Source organism: Cetorhinus maximus, chromosome 4, assembly GCF_964194155.1.
Source record: "Cetorhinus maximus chromosome 4, sCetMax3.hap1.1, whole genome shotgun sequence".
NCBI classification, from domain to species: Eukaryota; Metazoa; Chordata; class Chondrichthyes; order Lamniformes; family Cetorhinidae; genus Cetorhinus; species Cetorhinus maximus.
The window spans coordinates 42,950,106-42,972,991 of NC_135882.1; the positions used below are offsets into that span (position 1 = coordinate 42,950,106).

Consider the following 22,886-nt stretch of genomic DNA (forward strand, 5'->3'; position numbering starts at 1 on the left):
TTTGCTCAAATTTCACTAGCATATTTTCCCTCAACTTTCAATGCATTGTAGCTTTTTACCAGTCTTTAGATTACTCCATACAACAGTTATTGTGGATGCGCACTTAAAATACTCCAAACTCTATTTGTTTTCTACGTTACACCAGTGATTACACTTTAAAAGTAACATATTGGCTGTTAAGCACTTCAGCACTGAAATGTGCTATATAAAAATAAGTTTTTCTTTCCTTTGCTTTATATACATGTGTATTTTGAAATGCTAAAACATTCTAAAAACAGAATAGTACTAAAAATTAAGTCATAGAAAATAGAGTGCCATTGGTTCTGTACAATGCCAGTTACTGACACTTATCCCATTTCCCCATCCTTTTTCAGTATATAGAATGAAAAGAAATAGCTTGCTTTGATATAGTGCCTTTCAAGCCTTCAGAACAATCCCAAGTGTTTCAAACCAATTAGGTACTCCTGAATTGCACTCCTTGTCAAAATACAGGGAAACATATTTCCTTTTAAAATACTTATCCAATTCCCTTCTAAATTATCATTTATCCACGAACCTGGCAATTTTGCTCATAATAACCTTGTCCAAGTAATAAAAGCCCCCATACTGACTCCTTTAGTATAAACTATTCATTACCTAGAAAAGATTTTCAAATTTGACTGTGCCTTGTTTAAGTGGGGGAGGGGGTGATGGAGATGAGAAGGGGCAGGGAACAACATGAGTGGGTGGTGTAAGCTGCATGGGAGAGGAGGGATGGCGGACAGCAAGGGGGGAGGACAGCATGGAAGCAGGGTTGGGAAGATGGCGAGGGGGCCATTGGCATGGGGGTATGGGCAGCATTGGAAGGGAATGATAGCATGGTGAAGTGGGGAAGAAATGGGACTATGGGGTGGAAGGGGGTGACATGGGAGGAAGGGAGGGGGTGGGAGGAGAGAGAACACCACTGAAGGGAGGAGGCCTAATGGCACGGGAGAGGGGCTGGGACAGCCTTGGAGGTGTGGAATCTGAGGGACCAAATTTCTTGGTGGTTTTTGGTAGGCTGGATGTGCCAGTGCAAAATCACTAGCCTCATGCTAATTTGGTGCTTCTCCAAATCCTCCTTCCCCCATTCTGGGCTCATATACTCTGGCAGGCTAGCATTGAAGGGTACCAGCGGGAACATGGAGATGGGGATGGCATAGGAAGAAGGGATGGGTTGGGGAATGGGGTGTGGATGATATGAGAGGAATGAAAGGAATAGGATGGGTCTGGCTTGAGAGGAATGGCATGGGAAGGATGTGATGGGATGGGAATTTCAAGAAGTACTGTTGCAATAAACATACTGCTTTCACTGCAAATGTTTTGTGGGTCTCCGCTAGAATTTAATTTAATTTCCCTATCATTGACTGTCACATTAATAATTTTTCCAAATAAATTCCACCTGGCTAATTAAACTTAAATTCTTCCTGAATCCAATTGACTTCCATTTAGCAGCTTTGCTAAGGGGAGAATTTTCTCCCCGTCGGACGGGTCAGTCGGGGGTAGGCGCGGAGCCGATTGCCACCCGCGATCGGTGTGTGTCGCCATTTTATGCGGGCTGGGCAATTAAGGCCTGCCCAGTGTGACACGCACCCAGAAGCGCTCAGAGCTACCTGTGCAGGCGGGCGGAGGAGGGAGAGTTGGGGCCTGTGCTCTTTCACGCATGTGCACGAAAGAGCACAGAAATCTCCCTGAGGCACGGAGCTGCCCTAGGGAGATTAATTTCATTATGAAACAGTGAAAAACAGGAAAAAAAAATTATTCAGACATGTCTCCTCATGTGACAGTGTCACATGAGCTGGGACATGTTAATGAATTTTCATAAAAATTTATATTTAATTAATGAAACCTTCATGAAACCTCATCCCGCCCGTGGATGTGATTTCATGAAACATGTGGATGCCGCCTGGGCTCTTCGCCTGCCCGCCAACCTTAAAGTTGGATGGGCAGCTTTCTCAATAGGCTGAATTACTTCATTAATGGCCTCAACAGGCCTTTGACAGTTTGGCGGGCGCACAGCTGACTCTGCTGCCCACCCGCCGAATGGAAGATCAGAATGATGCACGGTGACGTCCGGACGCACGCCCGACATCACCGCACGTCATTTTACACGCCAGCATGTGGGGCCCGCCCCCACATGCTGAACAGAAGATTCTGGCCTAGGTATTCATCTGTTGGATATCCCCAAATCATTTTCTTAGAACAGTGTTTAATTAATAGGCTTATACATTTGGGGGGTAAAGGGTGGGGGGATTTGTCATGTCTTTTTTTATATCATCATCATAAAATTGGTGATTCCACAGTAAGTTAGGTTCTTCTCTCTCCCTCAATGTTTGCAAATGTTTCTATCAATCAGAAACAAGATACCCAAGCCTGGGCAAGGATGCAGAGCCTGAAATTCCACTTGTGCCAGAGTTGTTCCCACTGGTGGCCTTCAATGATAAACCAGCAGAGCATGTAAGGGGCCAGGTGGGGGGAGGTTGGAGGGAGGGGCAGGGGTGGGGGTTGCATGAGACTGAAGGGTTCTGCACTAGCACATCCTGCCTACCATAAGCAACCAAGAAATTTGATCCCTGCTGCTTTGTCTTGTTGAGGGCAAAATATTTCCCACTCAGAACCTCAGCCAGCAACCTTGAAAATCATCTTCAAACTTCCTTTGTAAGGAGGCGCATTGATCAAAAACAAATGAATGGTCTTTTATGAGCTTTCATATGGGCCAGTTTAATGGCCTGGACCAGCATGCTGGTCCCCACTTCCACCATTCAAGAGGCTCCTTTTACTTAAGCATAGTGGACTTCAAAGCTATGGTGGGTTCTGGGAGGCCAAGGACATGGACGCTCCTAGTGTAGGGAGTCCACAGCTTCTCTGACCAGTTATAAGGGGCAATGGAGGTTCTCCCCATTATAAGGATCCATGATATAGATAGAGTAAGCCTATTTTGATCCTGCACTGACTTCCATCCTCTGCACCACACTTGTGTTTGGAGTACATCAGAGAGACCATGAAATTTGGGGCCCACAGTTTTTAAACTTCACAGTTCACCTTCAATATTCCTCACAATCCCTCCATCATCCAATGACACTGGCAACCTGCTTCGATATATGTCAAAATAGGTCATAAATGATCAGCTTAAGCTGTGCAGGGTAACTATTTTAGGATGATGTGATAATCAATACAATTGAACTAAATGTAGAACTTTCAAAGCACTTCATTGCTGCACACGCAGCTTAAAGAAAACAATCTGAAAGTTCCCGCACAGACTGAACACAAGCCAGTCCCTTTAAATTACTGCATACACGTAACCACACCAAAAAGTTTAAAGGGGCCGTGCTCTTAAACAAATCACTGGCGTATTCCGACAATTAAAGGTTAGAGGGAACATTGAATTCAATAAATGGGACCTTGATCAGGATTGAACCTGAACCCTCAGCTGTTCCAAGAAGTGCATCCATTGTTTTTAATTGAGAGAAGCATTTGTAGGTGTCCACACAAGAAATTATAGAAGTTCATAATTTTTTGTCAATACATCTGCAGCTCATCTCATCTACTTTCTACAAAGTACGACTCACAGCTACAAGGAGAAACAAAAACCCTACAGCGACCAACTTCAAAAAAAACTGCAATACTTCTGCTGCAATAATTTAACATTTAAGATGGCAGTAAATGATGCATTGTTCTAATTTCAATGCACTACTGAGGGAGTGCTGCACTGCTGGAAGTGCCATCATTCAGATAAGACATGTGTTTGAAGTCCGCCTACTCCCTCAGGTGCATATAAATGACCCCATGCCACTATTTGAAGAAGAATGGGGGTGTCCTAATCTACGTTTATCCCTCAACCAGCACGACCAAAAATAGATGATATGGTTACACTCTCACTGCTGCTTGCCAGACCTTACTGTGACTATGTTTCAATACATTTGGAGAAATGAGTAATCTTCAAAACACATGATTGGCTGTGAAGCGATTTGAGATATCCTGAGGTCATGCAAGTTACTTAACGGTACTCAGTGGGATGATGCCTCTGCTTATAGGGGCGAAATAAGTGGAATACAAAGGCAACTTTCACCAAATTGGGTTTTCCTCATACCTTAAGGGTGATCTGTAAGTCTGGAATGAAAAACTTGTACCTTTATAGAGCAAATTTACTGTGCAGTCATGTCAAGATGAAACAAAAATTTATACAGCAAACCTCTAGGTTTTACAGTACTCATCTCAAAATGCATTGCAAATAGCTTTTGCTTTAGTATGAATTGATTTTAAAAGTACATCACATTTCAGGGTTCTTCATGCATGTATAAAAATATTTTAGTGAAAAAGGTAAAGGGTGGGGGGATAATTTTTAACTAGAGTACACATGTGGTGGACCTATCATGCCATCTGTCCAATGGTTCCATCAAAGAAAAAGCATTTTTATGATTGTGCCTCAACTAAGTATTTTGGGTGAGCTTCTGATGCTCAGAAAGAGCACACAATGAGCTTTCGGCTATGGCGAACAGGACTGGTTATCGGCTGTTTCCTCCATCAAGCTGAGCTGCAAGTCAGGACTGAAAGATGGGTTGGGGGGGTGGGGTGTGGGGGCTGGGGGGAAGAAAGGGGGATGGGTTATTCTGGTTGAGCAGCAGAAAGCATGCCTGAAGATTTTTGTGGGTCAACAAAGAGCACTCACACTCATACTTCAAATGTACAGGGCCTTAGTCAGGCAGCATCAGGAGCACTGCATTTTCTTTTGGGCACTGAATATTAGGAAAGGTACGGGGTATATAGCAAGTTGATCAGAATGATACCAGGGCTTAAAATGTTAAATTATAAGGACAGATTACATATACTTGGCTTCCGGTCACACTTAAATTTCAACGATGTATTGATGTCTTATTACCTGTTCTGTATTGGGAGCTTCACATTTCAAGACTTGCTCAAAACTCAAAATTAGGCAAGTCTCAGACGGGCAATGGGTGTGACCCCTCTGCCACCCCCTCAACAATCTTCAAACACCCCGATTTTCAGCAGGACAGTGCCAGCTGAAAATTGCCCATGTTTGTTCCAAATTTAAGGGATCCTGTTCAGCTGCACATCCAATATAGGTATCTCATAGGTGCAGTGATTAGTTATATTGCTTTTAGTTAAGCACCTGCTTTAAATTAAACAAGGCGGGTGAGGGATCAAGCTTGGGTAGATGTGGCAAATCAAAGGGTAGATTCATGACAGGAGAACATAATAGTAAAATAGGAAATGAGGGTCATAAAATAGCAGGAAGGGCTAGAGAGATAAAACTTAAGTATACACCAATAGTCAAGACTAGATTTTACAAAGATAGCAAAAATACAAAACTAAATGCTCTGTTTCTGAATGTGTGTAGCATTCATAACAAAGTAAATTAATTCATAGCGCATATTGAAGTAAATAAATATGGTATGATAGCCATTACGGAGACGTGGTTGCTGAATAACAAGGTTTGGGTCCTGAATATTATGGGGTATATGATATTCAAGAAGAATAGGAAGCTCGGAGGAGCAGCAAAAGTATTGCAGATTATTTTGAAAAAGTTGATCACGGATGGCGTTGGTGCAATAGTTAGATATGACCTTTCTTCGAGGGATCAGGACGTAGAATCGGTTTGGGTGGAGATGAGGAATAGTAGGGGAAAGAAGTCACTAGAGGGAGTGGTCTACAGGCCCCCTAACAGTAACCATAATTTAGGGCAAAGTATATAAGAAGACATGTTGGGTGCTTGTGATAAAGGGACAGCAATAATCGTGGGTGATTATAATCAACATATAAACTGGAAAAAACAGATTGGCAGTAGTAGCCTCGATGAGGAATTCATCGAATGCTTTCGAGATAGTTTCTTTGAGCAGCACATTCTGGAACCAACCAGAGAGCAGGTTATATTAGGCTTGGTATTGTGCAATGTGACAGGATAACTAATGACCTCAGAGTAAAGGCACCCCTAGGTATCAGCGACCACAATATGAATGAATTTTACATCCAGTTTGAAAGGGAGAAGTGTGGGTCTAAGACTGGAATCTTAAACTTAAATAAGGGCAACTAAGTGGGCATGAAATCTGAGATAGCTGAAGTGAACTGGGAAACTAGGCTAGAGGTTAGATCAATAGAAATGCAGTGGCAGATATTTAAGGGGATATTTCCGTGTATTCAGAATAAGTATATTCCTACTATAAAGAAAAATTCTAAGGGGAGGACCAGCTATCCGTGGTTAACTAAAGAAGTTGAGGAAAGCATCAAACTTAATGAAAAAGCATAAAGCTGCACAAAGATGAGTGGCAGGACAGATGATATGTCAGAATTTAAAGAACAGCAGAGAATGACTAAAAGGTTAATTAGGAGAAAGAAATTAGAGAATGAGAGGAAGCTAGCTAGAAATGTAAAAACAGATAGCAAATGTTTCTACAGGTACTTAAAATGGAAAAGAGTAGGTAAACTGAGTTTTAGTCAGCTAGAGAGTGAGAAGGGGGAGTTAATAGTAGGTAATAAGGAAATGGCAGATGAAATGAACAAATATTTTGCTTCTGTCTTCACTATGGAGGATACAGAAAGCATTCCAGTAATAGCTGTAAATCAGGAAGTGGAAGGGAGAGAGGAATTTGGTGAAATTAGTCACTAGGGGGAGAGTTTTCTCCCCATCGGGGGGAGCTGAGAGGGAGCGGGCGTGGGCGGGCTCACAGCCGATTGCCACCTGCGATCAACTGTGCACCGCCATTTTACATGGGCGGGCCAATTAAGGCCCGCACAGCGTGTTGCGCGCCCGGAAGCGCTGTGCGCTTCCTATGTGGACGGGGGGAGGAGGCACGTGAAAGAGCGCAGAAATCTCCCTGAGGCACAGAGCTGCCTCGGGGAGATTAGTTTGACTATCAAAAATTTTAATAAAGAAAAAATAATAATTTTAAGACATGTCCCCTCATGTGACAGTGTCACATGAGCTGGGACATGTCAATGAACTGTAATAAAAAGTTTTAATCAATTTATAAACACTTCATGAAATCTCATCCCGCCCGTGGATGAGGTTTCATGGTAAATGCGAAGGCCGCCTGGGCTCTTCGCCTGCCCGCCAACCTTAAGGGACTTAAACATTTCCACCAATGTAGCACCTCAATACTGAACTAGTATGTCAACTTACATTATGAGTGCAACCCCCAATACTGGGTTCAAACCCAAAATATCCCAGATGCTATCAACTAAACTAATGGCACCTTACTGTCTTATGAAGGAAATGGTATAGTACTCAGAGCTCAATGAAGAGGTCTTGTAAATAACAATAACTTACGAAGTGAGAGAATAAAACAATACATTCAACTTAAAACTTTTAAATATTAAACAAAAATATTTAAAAATTAAATTCTGCAGAATCAGCCAGTTGCTGCAGCAGAAGAAGTTTTACCGCCACATACAGATAGAGCTGTTGCATTTCTGAGCTCATCATTTGTCTGGTAAATTGAAGAGCAGGAAGCAAAATTTCTGATAATTCAAAATTTGAGTTATTGACTCTTGCTCAAGTTTGGTAGCATGATAACTATATATTGTTTATGGATGTAGCGTCAAGTGAGGAGATACATTTTATATATTCAGTTTCATAGTCTGATTGATCAGTTTATTTAGTCATACATTTTCATTTTGATACTATTTAAATGCCTGCTAAAATACCTTTGCGTTTTTAAATGTGGTACAATGGCTGGTGTGAGATACATTACAGGTATATTTACAGCTTCTAAGTGGTACAAGACTATGATGGGCACAACTGCTACAACCAGTGAATGCTCACTGAAGCCTGAACCCAGAGAAAGGAGCATATGCTGGACCTTAGCAACACTTTCCTGACAATCTGTTGTTTTATTTCAGAGTATAGAATAAATTCTTTGAGCTCAGCACTTCAAAGCTCAATGGGGAAGAAGAGAGTTTATAATTTAAAATCATGGATGTTAGATGTTCACGGGGCAAAATTACAAGAAAATCTTTGTGTGTATTCTGACGAAACACCAAATAAAAATGTAAATAGAGAGCCCCATAGCCTTCCCCAGTAAGAATTGTGACCCTCACCACTGGTATACTGGCAGATTTTCTTCCATCTAAAGATATCCTTCAAAATACCAAAATATTTATCTTCTGCGGGTCCACTTTTGGCTGTGAAGCCCAATCCCTGAAGCATCAGGCTTTCACAATGTGTTAAAAACTACTTGTCTTGGTCATTTGATGGCTGCTGCCATTTCTTCTGCAGTGGCATTCCTTCCTGATGATATTCTAAGTTGCCCCCTCTGTGTCATATGCCCAATCTACTCTACCTGCTGCAATTAACTCTTTGTCGCTTGTAGCATTGCAACACCAATTTAGATAATAAAAACAGAAAATGCTAAAGGTACTCAGCAGGTCAGGCAGCATCTGTGGAGAGAAAAACAGAGTTTACAGGATGCGTATTACAGGCCCCCCCCACCGCCCATCACACGGGAAGTAAAGTCAGTGTGGAGCTGACTCGCTCTACGCCAGCCCGTCCTTCAGCCATAATGTGCTGTGGGCAGGCTAAACAGACTGCCAGTGGGGCCTGTGCCCCTCACTGGGGATTGGATTGGCCGGCAGCTCCAGCAGTCCCGGCAGTGCCAAGAGGACATTAGTTGGTGCTGCCAAGACTGCAAGAAAGCGGCCCATGGATCCCGGAGCCAGGTAAGTCCAGCATCTTGGGCGAGGAGTGTTTGGGAAATTTAGGGAGGAAGGGCGAGGGTGGTGTGTATCATAACAGCAGGCAGGTAGGAGTTGCTATCTTAGGGGAGCTGCATGCCCAATGTGCAAAGGGCACCCCCCAAAGATAGTACCCTTCCTTCCTGCCATAAGACCATAAGACCATAAGACATAGGAGCAGAAATTAGGCCATTCGGCCCATCGTGTCTGCTCCGCCATTCAATCATGGCTGATAAGTTTCTCAACCCCATTCTCCCACCTTCTCCCCGTAATCTTTGATCCCCTTACCAATCACGAACCTATCTATCTAGGTCTTAAATACACTCAATGACCTGGCCTCCACAGCCTTCTGTGGCAATGAATTCCATAGATTCACCACTCTCTGGCTAAAGAAGTTTCTCCTCATCTCTGTTCTAAAAGGTCTTCCCTTTACTCTGAGGCTGTGCCCTCAGGTCCTAGTCTCTCCTACTAATGGAAACATCTTCCCCACATCCACTCTATCCAGGCCTTTCAGTATTCTGTAAGTTTCAATCAGATCCCCCCTCAACCTTCTAAACTCCATCGAGGATAGACCCAGAGTCCTCAAACGTTTCTCATATGTTAAGCCTTTCATTCCTGGGATCATTCTCGTGAACCTCCTCTGGACCCTCTCCAGGGCCAGCACATCCTTCCTGAGATACAGGGCCCAAAATTGCTCACAATATTCTAAATGTGGTCTGACCAGAGCCTTATAAAGCCTCAGCAGCACATCCCTGCTTTTATATTCTAGTCCTCTCGAAATAAATGCCAACATTGCATTTGCCTTCCTAACTACCGACCCAACCTGCAAGTTAACCTTAAGAGAATCCTGGACTAGGACTCCCAAGTCCCTTTGCACTCCAGATTTCTGAATTCTCTCCCCATTTAGAAAATAGTTTATGCCTCTATTCTTCCTACCAAAGTGCATGACCTCACACTTCCCCACGTTGTATTCCATCCGCCACTTCTTTGCCCATTCTCCTAACCTGTCCAAATCCTTCTGCAGCCTCCCCGCCTCCTCAATACTACCTGTCCCTCCACCTATCTTTGTATCATCTGCAAACTTAGCCAGGATGCCCTCAGTTCCTTCATCTAGATCATTAATGTATAAAGTGAAAAGTTGTGGTCCCAACACTGACCCCTGCGGAACTCCACTAGTCACTGGCTGCCATCCTGAGAAGGACCCCCTTATCCCCACTCTCTGTCTCCTGCCAGACAGCCAATCTTCTATCCATGCTAGTACCTTGCCTCTAACACCATGGGCTCTTATCTTACTAAGCAGCCTTCTGTGCAGCACCTTGTCAAAGGCCTTCTGGAAGTCCAAGTAGATAACATCCATTGGCTCTCCTTTGTCTAACCTACTCGTTACCTCCTCAAAGAATTCTAACAGATTTGTCAGGCATGACCTCCCCTTGACCTCCCCAAGTATTCTGAAATCTCATCCTTAATAATGGACTCTAAAATCTTACCAACGACCTAAGTCAGGCTAATCGGCCTGTAATTTCCCGTCTTTTGCCTCACTCCCTTCTTAAACAGGGGGGTTACATTAGCAATTTTCCAGTCCTCTGGGACCCTCCCTGACTCCAGTGATTCCTGAAAGATCACCCCTAATGCCTCCACTATCTCTTCAGCTATCTCCTTCAGAACTCTGGGGTGTAATCCATCTGGTCCAGGTGATTTATCCACCTTCAGACCTTTCAGTTTTCCTAGCACCTTCTCCTTGGTAATGGTCACCATACTCACCTCTGCCCCCCGACTCTCTTGAACTTTGGGGATGTCACTCGTGTCTTCCACTGTGAAGACTGACGCAAAGTACCTATTCAGTTCCTCCGCCATTTCTTTGTTCCCCACTACTACTTCTCCAGCGTCATTTTCCAGCGGCCCAATGTCCACTTTTGCCTCTCTCTTACCCTTTATACCCTTTATTTTAAAACTACGGCCCACCCACTCCTGCCCGGCTGCCCAGGCCAACCGTGTTATGTCGTGGGCAGTGCATTATTGGGTCAATTGACTTGTTAATAAGCTCAATTGATCCTTGATTATCCCTTAAAAATAGCAGGTGGGCACCACCCCTCCTGCCCATATTTTGGGGGTGAACTCAGAGATGGGCAGTAAGGTGGTCGGGTTGGCATCTGCCCTATTTTATGTGACCTCCCGCCCCCTCCCCCCTACCCCCCACCCCGCCAAATAAATGCCCAGTGGGGTCATGTAAAATCCAGCCCCATGTTTCAGGTTGATCACCTTTCATCAAAACTTTCTGACGATAGGTCATCAACCTGAAACATTGGGCAGGATTTTCCCATGCCTTCGGGACCCCGACATTGGGACCAAATGGGGGTCCTGAGCTTGCTGGGGTAGCTATTTTCCTGGAGATGGCCTCCTAATTGGTCATCTCTGTACTCACCATCCTATTAAGGATGGTGGATGTGCTCCTGATACAGCGCCTGTAGCCTCAGAGCTTCAGCATCTTACTAGGATAGGAGGGCGCTGCTGAGAAAGGTAGGAAAACGAAAAGGGCACCTCAAAATGGAGGCATACATTTAAGCTATAAATTCACCAGGGCCAAAAAGGCAGGCCCCTCAGAAAGGAGGGGAAACCCTTCCAGCTGTAGCCTCTGGGCCGTGGGTGTGGTGTTTGCTGCTGATGGTCCCCTCTTTGGGGTGAAGCCTCTGGGTCCAGTGGCCTCCCAGCTTGTTGCAGGGAGGTAGTCTCCATTGAAGTGCTGGTCTCTCTGGGTGGCAGAGAGCTGCTCCACTGTTGGCAAAATGTTAATGGCCCTCTAAATCACCCCTAATTGGGGTCTTAATTATTTAAATTGGTTGCCTACCTCCAATCAGCAGGCAGCAGATCTGCATCCTGGCCCGGCCCTGGGAAACTTCCCTGGCAGCTGGAATGCATCAGGGAGCCATCCTGACGGGGCTCCCTGCTATTTTCCCGATGCCCCACACAGCTTGCTAGCCCATCGTTCTGGGGCCAGGAAAATTCTCTCCATTGATGCTGCCTGGTCTGCTGAGTATTTTCAGCATTTAGTTTTGTTTTTATTTCCAGCATCTGCAGTATTTTGGCTTTGTTTCCACAGATACACTTAAAATGCATCCTCTGCCCATTCTGTTAAAGCTTATCATGGATGAGCACAGAAAATGGATTAAAGTTTTGCTGTTCTCAACATATTCTGTCTGGCACAGCTGTGATCCCATAGTTATGTTACTGTTTAATTTTCCACATTTCGGCACCTTGTAATTGTTATCTTAATCCTCTTATTTGATATTGCATGAGGAAACTGACTTGGCCCAGACAGAATGCATTATGCTATTGACTGCCTATTTCAGCCAAGGTATTGGAATTGCAAAGAAGCAAGATAGCAGAAAAATGAAAAATTTGGAGCTAGGGTGTAACCTATAACTCACTCCCCCAGTTTGCCTAAAGCACACCTGTCCTTCTTGGTAGGGAAAAGCATTTCGTGTTGAATGAGAGGGGGGCTCGGCAGAAAGTTTCACGCTGCTACTATGCAGTAGCAAAGTGAGTGGTACTCGCCACTAAGAGTTTGCTGCCGTCAAGCCAAAAGGATGTTCTGCCTATCACACAAATGAGTAATGTGGTATATGAATTTCAGCACCAGTGTGATGTTAGGTATGTAGGCCATATGTCCCAAAGACTGGCAGATCATATCAAACTGCATATCCCTTCTGCTGTTCACAGTGGGCAAGGCACATACCATATCCAACCAGCCTGTGCTTGCAAAACTCAAAACACAGTATCCAACATCATATGTGATTTCGTGATTGGACAACATTTGCTAAATAATCCTCAGAATTACACTGAGAACCAATTTAAGATTGTCAGTCAGGCTCGCAGTGTGGCACATTTACCACATATATTAATACACAGGACCCTGTTCTTTGCAAAGAGAAAGAACATGTACACACATTGTGCCTGTTTCAGCTAAACAAAGTAAGTGACGGCCTTTCGCTGGTTTCATTCCCCAGGGCAATGTCTTGGGCAGAGTCAAGCTGTCTGGTTTAAATTTGAAATGCTAGACAGTTAACTGTCAATCACCATCCACTGGTGCATCCTCCATGGCAACGCCTCTATCAATCAGATTTCACTTGCCAACCAATCAGCACTCTCTTCTCATACAGTATAAATATGTTGTTTCCCCTGACTTTGGTATTTTCTTGTCAATTGTCCTGATGAGTGCAAGACAAAAAGCTTTGACAAAAAATGTCTCTTTTTTTCAGCGATACTTAAGAAAGATTCCTGCTTAGGTGAAATTCAGTTCAGCATTGTTAACGTTGACAGATGATTTGATATATCATTTTACTGGTACATCATCTCTGTTTTGCTTAGACTGATGGCATGCATATAATTCTTTAACACTGTTACAATCCTATCTACAATCAATTTTCAATCCTTCTGGGTGTGTGTTTCAAATATATCATCAATAGAAACAGGAGTCAGTTAGTGAGTTTCCACAACACTTGGTGAATGAACACAGTGTGCTTAAATTGAAGAGCTTGCCAGATGTACAATCTCTCCTTTTTATTCATTCATGGGATGTGGGTGTCACTGGAGCTTGCATTGCTTATCCTTAATTGTCTTTGAGAAGGCGGTGGTGAGTCAGTTCCTCGAACCACTGCAGCCTGAGTGGTAAAAATACTCTAGCAGTTCTGTTAGATAGGGAGTTCCAGGATTTTGATCCAGAAATGATGAAGGAACAATGAGACACACAGTCCTGACATAGAATTATATCAGAGTGGAGGGCATGGAGGCGGTGTCCTCCTGCCCCTGTCCTTCTAAATGGTAATGGTCACAGGTCTTGGGAGTGTTGTCAAAGAAGCCTTAGCAAGTTGCTGCAGTGCATCTTGTAGATGGTACATACTTCAGCCACGGTCTGTTGGCAGTGAAGGGAATGAATGTTTAAGGTGGTGTGAGCAGTGCAAATCAAGAGGGCTGCTTTGTCCTCGATGGTGTCGAGCTTCTTGAGTTTTGTTTGAGCTGCACTCATCCAGGCAAGGGGAGAATATTCCATCCAATCCGACTTGTGCCTTCTAGACGATGGACAGGCTTTGGGGAGTCAGGAGGTGAGATATTCAGTGCAGAATTCCTAGCCTCTGACCTGCGCTTGTAGCCACAATATTTATGTGGATAGTCCAGTTCAGTTTCTGGTCAATGGTGACCCCTAGCATGTTGATGATGCTGGATTCGGTGATGGTAATGCCACTGGATGTTAGAGGGAGGCTAGGCTCACTTTTATTTAAGGTGGTCATTACCTGGCACTGAATCACTTGCCATTTATCAGTCCAGGCCTGCATGTTGTCCGGGTCTTGTTACATGTGGGTGAGGATTGCTTCATTATCTGAGGAGCTGTGATTGGAACTGAACATTGTGCGATCATCAGCGAACATTCCCACGTCTGATCTTAGATGTAAGAAAGGTCATTGATGAAGCAGTGAATGTGGTTGGGTATAGGACACTACCCTGACAAAGTCTTGAAGCTAGGTCCTGGGGCTGCGATAATTGGCCTCAACCAACCACAATGATCTTTGTTTGTGCTAGGTACGACTCCAGCCAGTGGAGAGCTCTCCAGCTTCTAACTGGCTTCCAAATTCCAACATGCTCACCTGCAATCAGGTTATTTCTGACCTCAACAATCATTGCTGTGAAAATATTTCAAAGAGACCTGGTACAAAAACTTGGTTCTGTTTAACACCATTGGAAATATTCAAGGGATTGCAAAGAAAACCAACTGTACAATACACTTGGATAGCATGATGTTATTAATAAACAATCTAGACATATGTTTATGGGTAGTTAAACCTGGATCACATTTACTACAAATCAGGCCCATTGGTTGTGTCAAATATTTTTGTCAGATCAATGAAGATATTGGTGGTAAGGTGATTGAGAAAAAATCTGGCAAAATCTTCCTGTCAGTGGGCAAGATGGACATGTGTCAATAGTTCTTGGAGCCTCTAAAATTGTTTAAGGTTGTGTTCCTAACTTCTAAATTTGCAAGTTGGCCAAACTCATTCTTGGTGTCTGTGCATTGTAACAAAAATTGCACCTTTAAAATTCTGTTGGCCACCTCCTCAAAGCTATCTCTTCAGATGCAAGGCAGTGAATGGTACCCATATTTTTAAATCTCTGTTTATGCTCCATGATGCACAATGTTACATACAAATACTTTGCTATTTCATATTGAAAATAATGTTAGTTATTATTCTGAATCACACAAAAAAAATCTATGCACAAAGTAAAATGTTTTTTTCTTAAGTGGGGTTAGAGCTTATAATTCATGTTTTCATTGTAAGGACACCGATTTGTGCCTGGGAAAGAATTTTATCTTAATCACAACATGGGGACAGATTTTTGTGGAGGAGATGGGAAGGTCAAGTCGTGAAACTTCTTGACTCAGCAGACTCGGCTCCTTTTAAAAGGCCCCATCCTGCCATATTTTGTTCTGCAGAAGCAAGGACATAATGGAGTTAGGCCCTAAGCCTCTGGCAGCAAGCCTGAGACAACAATGGAGGTGGGCGGATGGCCAGGCAGAACACCCACCTCCATTTACCGGGAAATTGTCCCAGTTGTAATGATGAATGTCAGGTTCTCAAACCCTCAACCTTCACCCACCCCATGCCCACCTCCAAGCCCCTCATATCCACATGCCCCCTCATACCCCTCATATCCCCATGCACCCTTATATCTCCTCCATGCCCACTCATACCCTCATTCCCCCTCCCTAAATCACATGCCTCCTCCATGTCTCCTCATACCCCTCATGTCCTTGCCTACCCCCCATGCACTCTCTCCGCCCCCATCTATCCTCCGTAGTCAGTCGCCCAGTATCCACTATGGGCAGACATCAGGAGCTATGTAATAGCAATGGGAAGGATTTGAAATGGGCATGAAAATAAACCTAAACTTCTAACTATCATTTAGAGCTGTAATTCACAAACACAACCATTCATACTGAGGAAAAAAAACTCCAGATCCAAAGAAAAAAAGTCATAAATCCCCTCAAGTGGTCATTTAGTTATAGAAATAAGCAAACATCTATTCAGTAAGCACATCAAAGACAATAAATTATTTTAATAACTTCTTAAAATTGTCAATCAAGCTGTGAACAAACCTCCCTGCTAAGATAAATAGGTCATCTTCTTTTGAAACTCAGCCAAACATCCATAATGGGCTCAGCTGAGGGAAAAAAAAACATTGTGGCTGCAAATAAAGAAGCCTAGCAAAACTGAAAAAAACAGATGTCATGTTCTTCCTAAGCTACACCAGATGGCCTGTCAATCAAAACAGTCCCAGAGTTGATGGCTGCTTTTTTTTAAGTAAAAGCTGAAGATCATTTTTTTTTCACAGATTCAGGTTGTCTTTGTAGTGATTCCTTTGACCACCATGAGACCATAGCACAGACTCAAGCTCTCCAATTGAAGAATTGCGCTGGTAATTCAGTTTCAGGCATTTTGAATACATGACCAGCCCAACTCAGTTATGAACTTGGTACACTTATGTCCCGTTCAAAGATTGGACGCTTATCTAGATAGCCTGAATACCTGACAAGAACAGATGTGAAAAAAGTTGATCATAAAAGGCACCACTAATATAGGAGCATTCAGCCTCAAGAACTTGAAAGTGTATTGGGAGAGGAAGGGTTATTGAAAAAAAAAGTGTGTTGGCTCAAATTAAATCTTAAGGACACCAATGAGAACTAACGTTTCATAACTGTCCCCCAATGTTCTATATTAATGTGTGGGCATTGACCAGATCACCAGGGATAACGCCCATGCTCTTCTTTAAAACAGTGCTTCGGGATCTTTTATGTCCACCTGAGAGTGCAGACAGAACACAGTTTAACATCTCATCCAAAAGGTGACACCTCCAATAGTCCAGCAGTATCTTGATTGTTGTGGTCAAATTCTGAGTGGGACAACCTTCTGTCTCAGAGGTGAGAGTGCAACAAACTGAGTCACAGCTGACAATTCAAAATATATTCAAAATTGCATATTTGATGACAGAATAGCAATTGATGAAAGGCAAATTGATTGAAAAGACTAAACACAATAAAAAGGAGGATTAGCAGTATTTGTGAGCAGCATCAAAAATTGCAGCATCGCCAACAAATTACAAAGAATGTCAGCATTTCACCATTGCAATGCAAATGCTTCTGAGTCAGTAGTTTTCAAACCTTTCTGGGTTTGCGGAAGAGGTGGGTTGGGCCTCTGTAAATATTGCTACATTCCCATGGACACCCTGTAAATATTCTCCTGTCTTAACTTCAAAAAAGCAGAGTCAGCTATCTAGAAGAAAATAACACTTCTGTAGCAGAAAGATAATTTTGTTAGTGTAACTCAGAAATAATGTAAGCTAACAAGTGCAAAAAATATATAGAACACAGAATTTCCAGTATGCTACGCTGCCCATATGTCAATCCCCAAATGGACAAAGTATCTACTTACCTAGGTGAGTATAGGGACCCCTGAATTATAGAAACCACTGGGTTTGGGGATTATGTTTTGAAAACCTATACATTAATACACAATTAATGCACAATAGATACCATAAAATGTAGTTTATCGACTTACTTTGGCAACAATAACTACAAAGTTGCCAGTGCACTAGTCATAATTGCATGAAAGATATAAAACCTGCCTTAAGGTGGAACTCTTACATTAGATTTTACAGTACCTTGTCGAGTTAAACCTCAATTTTTATAAGCAGTTCATTTTTTTTACCTTTGATTTTTATCACTATTTACAACAGCAATCAGCTCTGAATTTTGCTTCACAATGAATGATAACCCAATGTTGATGTTTTTTCCCAAAAACTTACAAAATCATTCTCTTGATGGAGACATCAATGAGTTGGAATCTTCATTCACCTTAAGGAATTTGCAGTTGAGCTTGCTTAGCGAACATTATGACAGCCCTCAAAAGAGCAAAACTACTTTTGTTTTCCTTCGTTACCACCTAGACTCATTATGATTCCTAACAGAAATACAGCCATCAATCCTTAGTGGACTTTGTTAAATTCTATGACTCGCAGCTGCTTGTGATATTGCATCGCATAAACTAACAGACACAATTTTGATATTTTGCAGGATATTAAAAATCCACAACTAGTAATAAAAGACTTTCTTTATTAATCAGCTTTTCCCAAACAAAATAAAAACTCTCGGTAACATGTATTCTGGTTAGTTGCCAATTATATATGGTGTTCTCATGACCTATTTGCATTATGATGTAAGTCCCTGTTGAACTGTTTGAGCCTGAGAAAAAGGTACTAATTCTACTCAGGTGATATTAGTACACAATTACCAAACTAATATTTGTTACTGAGGATTTCAGGTGCAGTGCAGTGCTTATCCTAGGTTAAGGGATTACCAATTTTTAATTAATTTGCTGAAAAGGGGTGTTTCTATTACTAAAGGTGTGTGTAAAGCCTCAGGACACTAGTGAAATTGCTGCCAAGTGGACAAGGTTCAAACTCATAATATATTTTAGAACATTTAAATATACTGACCTGCAACTCTCTTCAAAAGTATAGTCAGTGAAATTAAAAAAGAGGACGTACCACAAATATGAACTGGTAATGATTGTCGCATATTCTTGATGCATGAATAAATCTAATAAGTCTAAAAACATTTCTCATTACTGCAGGGTGAAGCAGGGGACTACAATACAATAATGTGTAGCCACATTCTTCATTATTGCGGACTTAAATTTTTTACCAAGATCATTCTTAGGGAGTTGGTCATTGACATCACAAAAATAATATGGCTGACTGTGACGGAATATTAAAATAAAACAAACATCTCACATAATTAAACTAAACCACTGTGGGTTTAAAAAAAATGTTTCAGCCACAGATCATTAAAAACTTAAATTTAAGCCCTAAAAACTTAAATCAACTACTAGAAATTCAATACTGATTCCACCTAGTTTAACATGTTAAATACCAGCACCGCGTGTATATTTGAAGATTGGGGAAAAAGGAAGGTAATGCAGCAAATTATTGTTTGTACAGATAGTTTTTTTAGTTTTTCTCAGAGAAACGTAGAACAAAATGATATTTTTCAGTAAGACTTGGATTTTTCCTCAATTGCCACCCCTTCATGCTGGTAGAATGTATTTCTTTGTGGAATATTTTTGAAAAGGAATAGTGAGCTAGTACATATAACAACATACTACCTGCACAATACGCCGCAAGATATTTAATGTTCCATAACAATAGTCCTTTGGCACCTTGAATCAAACTTCAAGAAGTTGCAAGCTTAACACCTTGTTATTGCAGACTTGATAACAACTCTGCAGTGTCAAAGTTATGCTGATGATTGATAGCTATCACAAGAGTTGCTTCATTTAAACCTCATTTGCACCTTTCCCATGACTCAAATACATTTATCATCTGCCTCTTTCATTCATACTTGCAACCTCTGCACAACATGGTCCTACATTATTTAAACAACACTAAAAATTTTACTATGGTGGATGTTCAAGTACAGCTTGCTCCGAAAATGAAGATGTCATGGTTGTCTAGGTAACAAAACTCTTAACACACATGATAATTCAAATGCAATGCAGAGCAAAGAATAAATTCTGCTATCGCAAGTTCTGTAGTTCCTACACAATACTGTTATAATGTTTGACCATTCAGTTAGTAAAATAAATTATTCGATTTAAGTGAAATGATATACCATTACTTATTAACTTCACAGCATCCATTTATGTCACATTACCTTTTCTCTTTCTGACGGAAATTTCAAACAAATTAATTTCTAAGATCAGCAAGTCTGAAGTGTTGCATAAAATGAAAGATTTTTCTGTTCATCAGAGATCTTCAGAGCTAAAAATCTTGAATAACAAAGTCCAAACAAGCACTGACTGAGGCACTGAAATTCATAAAGGGAGTGGTGCCATAAACAACTTTTATATACTGTTCTATTCTCACAATTTTCGATAAATATTGGCTGAGCACATTTATCTTGAACAGTTGAGACCCTGCCTGTTTTGCAACTGCGACAGCGACAGTGGCTTGGCAAGCGGAGCTGACCTTATTATTGTGTTTCAGCTTTCAGTATGGAACAGTACTGGGCACTCTAGGAGGATAAGATTCCGGAATAAAAGACAATGAAATACAGCAAATGAAGGAAAAAACATTTTTTTTTTTCTCTCAACAGTTTTCGTTACGCAGATTGTGCTTACAATACACTGACAGAACAGCATTAAAAACTAACATGACATCAAATCTGGAGAAGGAATTACCATATTCTGCACACAACTTATGAACTACTATTCATATATTATTTTGGTTTTTGAATGCTAGTGCTGAAGCATTATTAACATGCAATATTACAAAACCAATCTACAAGAAAACTAACAAGCACTTTGCAAAAATGAATATCATTACTTACCTCAGCTAAATCTCAGAAGCCAAGGTTTTTTTCACAAACTCACAGTTCAACGCTGCTATGTATCTGCCTTCCTGGAAGACATGATTTTTTTCCTTCCCCCCCCCTGCTGCTCTCAAGAATGAGAGCTCACTCCACCCACACACAGGGCTGTTAAGTCTACTGTAGCTATGTGATAACCATCCTCTTGCTCACAACCAGTTTTGGTCATGACGCTTCAGAGGCAGATGATTGTCTGGTATATAGCCATTGGTCGCTGGATCTTTAAAGAACTGCTTCACCTACAACTAGCCGTGCTGTTCATTCACAAGGTTTCAACAAAAGAGAAGCTTATATAGCTTAAAGCAATGCACTTGTTACCCAAAGACTGATAACAATTTGATTTTTTTTTCCTCCCATGTACTGTATAACTACAGGTCAAGTCCAAAACAAAAAAACCCTGAAATGATCATAAAAGCTGGTTTTCTAAATACAGTGCAGCCTTGTTAAAAAAAACTGGTACCCATGGAAACAAAAAAAAATCATTAGTCCTGTAAATCAGCTTCAGGACAAGTATCCAGTTTATAGCTACACACCTTAAAAAAGTAATGAGTGATTACAATGGCTAATTAATGCATTTTGTGCCTATTAACATTCATACCCAGAAATGCGCCTCTGTTATAAACGGGAACCAAGCAATAACAGCACCGATAGGATAACCCACTTACCCCAAATCATATCTACTGCAGTCAAACAACTAAGGGAAGGTTCCTGGGCACAGTGGATCACCTGGGCAGAGAGAATATCAGAAGATCGGGTGAGTTGGAGAGTCTGCCTGGAAAGGAGACCAGTCACTTTCCTTTTGTTTATTTCCTGCATGCAAACCCAGATACCCACCCCCATCACAAATATCCAAAACATAGCTCCATAAAATTCACTCCGTTTCCTTGGGAAACACTGATCAATTAAATTATTTTTTATTTTGCCCCTGCCCTTTCTCTTCCGATATTTTCCCTGCTTTCCTCCAAACATTTTGTCCTCCCTCTGCCCATGAAGGAAAAATAATTACAAGAGCCTCCAACACAAGCTTCAGGGTAGGTTCGTGGCTTAACACTCTATCCTTTGCCTCTAACCATATATCTTTAATCCAGCCCACATTAGTGGAATTGAAGTCTCATGTTTAAAGTAGGTTTGGTAGCCTTAGCCTACTTTTTAACCAGGCGTTGGTCCACAGCACAATCTGGCTATAATTTGACACAAAAATGATAATCTCACAAAGGATGGCAAGTGCGGTAAGAGAAAAATTGGTTACTGATTCTGTAGGTGCTGTTCCTCTGAGGCTGGGATTAATGTTGTAGCAGAGTAAAGAACTTAATCTGCAACTGATAGTGCTAAACCTAACTGTGGAGAGCTTCAAGCTGTGATGTTTGAATTGATAATTATGTAATATTCTATTTCATTGGAATGAATAGTTGATACTGTTAGAGTAATGCTCCCTATTCTTACATCCTCCAAAGGTGGTGTTACAACTTCTAAAAAAATTAGTGTAATATGGGTAAAAAGTACCAGTTATTTTTCTCGGCTGCATTGGTGGCACTGTGACCTAACCTAGCCTGTTACAATAAACATTGCTAAATGATATACTGGGAGGTCTTTGGTACAGCGTCCCAACCTCTGGGCCAGAAGCTCCAGGTTCAAGTCCCACTGCAGAACTTCATGAGCATGGAAGGTATGTTCGTAATGCGGCCACGCAGACTGATTATCAACCTGTAAATCTTTCCGATGTGTCTGATGGCAGGTGGTAAGAGCAGGAGAGTCTCCTGGTCATCCATACTGCAGAAGGCAACAGCAAACCACTGCAGTACTTTGCCAAGCATAATTATGGACCAACCCAATGGAAGTGCATGGTTACCAATGCCCTCTTAGAACATGGTACCCAAAGGAGGAGGAAATGACATATCACTTCCTCCAAGCAACCATGAGATTCACTGAGAAGTGTAAAATAGGGAAGACTCAACGGCAGCAGAAGGCATGTCTAAGCCAGCCCAAACCACATTAAATCCATTTACCAGTAGACTAGCTTAGTTAGTTCATTCTGTAGTCCATCTGATGCTATGCCGTGAAGGTGAAAAGACCAGTGAGACATTCCTTCTCTTTGCCTTTTCTGTATGCTTAATTTGAGTTTATTTTAAAAACTTCTCCTATGGGTAATTTTCTTAACACCTTATTTAGCCACTAACTAGTTTTTTTTGTTTCAAATGTGAATGCATCATATTTATTTCTGTGCATATCTTCTACATAATATTACGCCTCCATGTCTCACTGGATCCACCACCCTAAATATTCACTCCCTCGACCAGCAGGACAGTGGCAACACTGTGTATCACATACAAGATTCATTGCAGCAATTCGCCAAGGCTTCTGTGACAGCTCCTTTCAATCCCTTGACCTCTACCAGCTAGAAGGACAAGGGCAGCAGATGCACAGGAAGACCTACAGGTTCCCCTCCTAGCCCCACACCACTCTGACTTGGAACGATATCACCGTGCCTTCACTGCTGCTGGGTCAAAATCCAGGAACTCCCTCCACATGGTGTACCTAAGCCACATGGACTGCAGTGGTTCAAGAAGGTGGATCACCGCCATCTTCTCAAGGCAGTTAGAGATAGGAAATAAACGTTGGCCTTACCAGCGAGGCGCACATCCCACGAATGAATAAAAATAAAGCATTATGGAATATAATGAAAATGAAGCACAGAACATATATTTGT

The 22,886-nt window shown here is 41.9% G+C and overlaps 1 protein-coding gene across 1 annotated transcript in view; it reads right to left on the reverse strand.

Moving 5' to 3' along the window:
• LOC144679584 (cAMP-regulated phosphoprotein 21-like) overlaps nt 1-22,886 on the reverse strand; it is a 463,756-nt gene that overhangs the window by 279,400 nt on the left and 161,470 nt on the right. The window contains exon 4 of the mRNA XM_078540103.1: nt 20,845-20,905. The gene's annotated coding sequence lies outside the window, so the exon portion shown is untranslated. The remainder of the gene's footprint in view (nt 1-20,844; nt 20,906-22,886) is intronic.